Raw genomic sequence first — 3,217 nt, forward strand, 5'->3', positions numbered from 1 at the left:
CTAAGACCTTCTCATGGGCCTTATTATTAAATTTTCTCCTCTATCTCATTATAAATATTGGTATGAAAGCTTATTGAAATATTTATTAGGGCCCCCTGCTAGCTTTTAAATTGTGATATTTATTATTATGTATGTTTTAAAAGACCTTGCATTCATAAGATGCTCTACAGTTTCTAGAACGCTTTCATTGACATTTTCTTCCTTTGATCTTCACACAGGAGATCACTGACCCAGGAGGTCAGTGTTATTTTCTCAGTATATAGAGAAGGAAATGGAGGTACAGAAAGGTGAAGTAAAACGTTAAGGCCCTGTGGCTACATAAGGGTGGAGATATTAACATTTTTTGAGTATCTGTTGGTGTCAGCCACTGTGCTAAGCTTTATATGTAGTAGGTCACTTAGTTCTTGTCCCAACCCCATTATTATCCCCATTTTGCAGATGAGAATGCTGAGGCCTAGAAGGATTACCTATTTATTCAAGGTTACATGGCTAGCAAGAGGAAGAGCCAGGGTCAGAACTGAGGCATTGGTGCATCTAACTTCTACACTAGAAAGGGCCTGTTGCAATGTTTGGGGCCATAGCAGAAGAAAAAGCATTTGTGAGGATTTCTCTAGCCCTGTCCTAGCATAAATGGCGTCCTGGCCCGCCACAGGGAAGACCTTTGGAGGCTTGGAAATGTCACTGTCATATAGGAGGAGGGGTTTTGCCAGGCTACCAAAACGGGTAGATGGTAAATAAAGCCTCTTAAAATCATGTGTGGGACCCAGCCAGCACCACCTACGGAGGGTATCTGACACTTACACTTCGGCGCAGGGCCAGCTCCAAACCAACCTACCCCAGTCTGCTCCTCACTAGGTCTTCTGACTTCCCCTTGCTCAGCCCATGTGCATCACTTTGGCACCTGATTCAGAGTTCCAGCCTGAAACCAAGTTCACCCAGAAGGTGCAATGAAAAGACTTTAATAAAGGAATTGCTTATAGAGGGGTGATCCGGGTCAAGGGAACAAACGGGGGCTTGAGGTACCAAGGGACCAGCAGCAGCGGGAAGCTGTCACCACCTTTTCAGGCTTGGAAGGGGCAGGGGAAGAGAGTATTAGCAGAGGCTGATGAGCTGCAGGCATGGAGTTGTAGCTGTGAAGGAGCAGAGGAATAGAGAGGGGAAGAGATGTTCTGTTTTCTCTCTCCTCCCACCTTCCAGTTTCCTGCCAGTGCCTCTCATTGCTGGCTGCTCAGAAGCCAGCCAGCCAGGGAACATGGCTGACGCAGTCCCCTGGGATCAGCCTCCTTGAGCACAGAGCAGGGCAGAGAAAGGTGGAGAGTGCGTGCAGGAGGGCAGGGTCAGGCACTGAAGAACGAGCGCAGCATTACTAGGCAGTCTCTTCTCTCCCCCCTCCTCCACTTCCACTCCACGTGCCGGGCAGCAATCTCCAATTCTGCATCATTCACCCAAAGTTCTCTTTTCCAAAGAGGCTTCCCTGCTACGAGGAATATGGAAGACTGGCCAGCAGGTGGGTCCTGTGTGTTTAAGAGTCAACCATCTGGATGTGTGAACTGGGTTTCTGGAATTTGTGTTGCTCTGGTGTGGAACTGGGTGTGAAGCATGCTGGCTGATGGGGGATGAGAAGTTACAGGCTGAACAAGGCAGTGGAAGCCAGATGTTATGTCATGGCACCAGGGCCCCCTGAGGAACGGTGGTCTGTGGGGTCCACACCTTGGGCACCTGAATGTCAAAGGACGCTCTAAGCATGTGAAACCTTGGACATTGTGAGAACAGACTCTGGAGCCAGATTGCTTGGATTCAGATCTAGACACCATCACTCACTGGCTGGGTGACCTTGGGCAAGTTATTCCTCTTCTCTGCCCTCGTTTTTCTCATCTAAAAAATGCGGATAGGGGCTTCCCTGGTGGCGCAGTGGTTGAGAGTCTGCCTGCCGATGCAGGGGACACGGATTTGTACCCCGGTCCGGGAAGATCCCACATGCCACGGAGCGGCTGGGCCCGTGGGCCATGGCCTCTGGGCCTGCGCGTCCGGATCCTGTGCTCCGCGACGAGAGAGGCCACAGCAGTGAGAGGCCCGCGTACCGCAAACAAAAAATAAATAAATTTTTAAAATGCGGATAATAACAGTGCCTACCTGAGTGGGTTTTTGCGAGAATTAATAGAGTTAATCCACAAAGTGGGTTTTAGAATCCCGTATATAGTAATCACCATCTAAAAGCTAAATTTAAAAACCTGCAGGGCTAGTGTCCAATCAAATAAGGATTTTTACCAAAAATTGGTGAAAATGTGTCAAAGTAAAAGGAGGTGTAAGCAGGTAGTGGGAACTCAAAAAAATAAAAAGGGAATATACTGAATCAGGTTCAGCGGCAGTGTATCTATCTGCCTGTATTTTGCATTTCAGTCTCACCAGGAATCAAACTGCTGTGTTGGGACTTGATATGACTAAGTTGGCGAGTATTTATTGACGACCCTTTCTAGCTCTCCTAGGGAGACTCTCTCATTATGTAATGTCCCACCCAATTCCCATCTAAAGCTCTTCCCAAAGAGAATTGAATTCACTTGGCATTTGACTAAATATTTGAGAAGATGTTTTAAAAAGCCAGTTTAAGAAGATTTCCTAAAATCTTATTTTCTCCATTGTCAAAATTAGGAAACAACATTCCTGCATGACAAGCTTGTTCTAAAGAACAAAGTGTCTGGTGCATGGTGCTCCTTAAACACAAGCTCTGTGTCATGTTTCATGATTTTACCTTTGAAAAACTTGACAGGGTTGTACAAGAAAATATACTCTGTATTTTGACTACTTTGAGGAATTGAATTCCGTGTTTGGATAATTAAACTATAAGACTTTCAATAAACGTGAGATTAATTATATAAAGTCGTATTAGAGATGGAGGTATACAGTTCTACTATGAAATTATCTTATCAAAAAATTAAATCTTCATCTGATCAAGTCTCTAGATCCAACTACAAAGCTACCAAAAATACAAAGGACAGAAGAATATGTTAAAGGACACCATGGGATGCAATTAACAAAATCCAGATGGTAGGTGTTATGGACTGAATTGAGTCCACTCCTCCCCTGGTTTCCCTGCCCCCACCATCATATACTGAAGCCCTAACCTCCAATGTGACTGTATTTGAAGGTAGGGCCTGTAAGGAGGTAATTAAGGCTAAAAGAGATCATAAGAGTGGGACCCTAATCCCATAGGACTGGC

The 3,217-nt window shown here is 45.4% G+C and overlaps 1 long non-coding RNA gene across 1 annotated transcript in view; it reads left to right on the top strand.

Annotated features, from left to right (window-relative positions):
- The first annotated feature begins 1,248 nt into the window (after positions 1 to 1,248).
- LOC132597212 (uncharacterized) overlaps positions 1,249 to 3,217 on the top strand; it is a 7,249-nt gene continuing 5,280 nt past the window's right edge. The window contains exon 1 of the long non-coding RNA XR_009563627.1: positions 1,249 to 1,507. This is a non-coding gene — a long non-coding RNA (uncharacterized lncRNA). The remainder of the gene's footprint in view (positions 1,508 to 3,217) is intronic.

Source organism: Globicephala melas, chromosome 4 (assembly GCF_963455315.2).
Source record: "Globicephala melas chromosome 4, mGloMel1.2, whole genome shotgun sequence".
Classification (NCBI taxonomy): Eukaryota; Metazoa; Chordata; class Mammalia; order Artiodactyla; family Delphinidae; genus Globicephala; species Globicephala melas.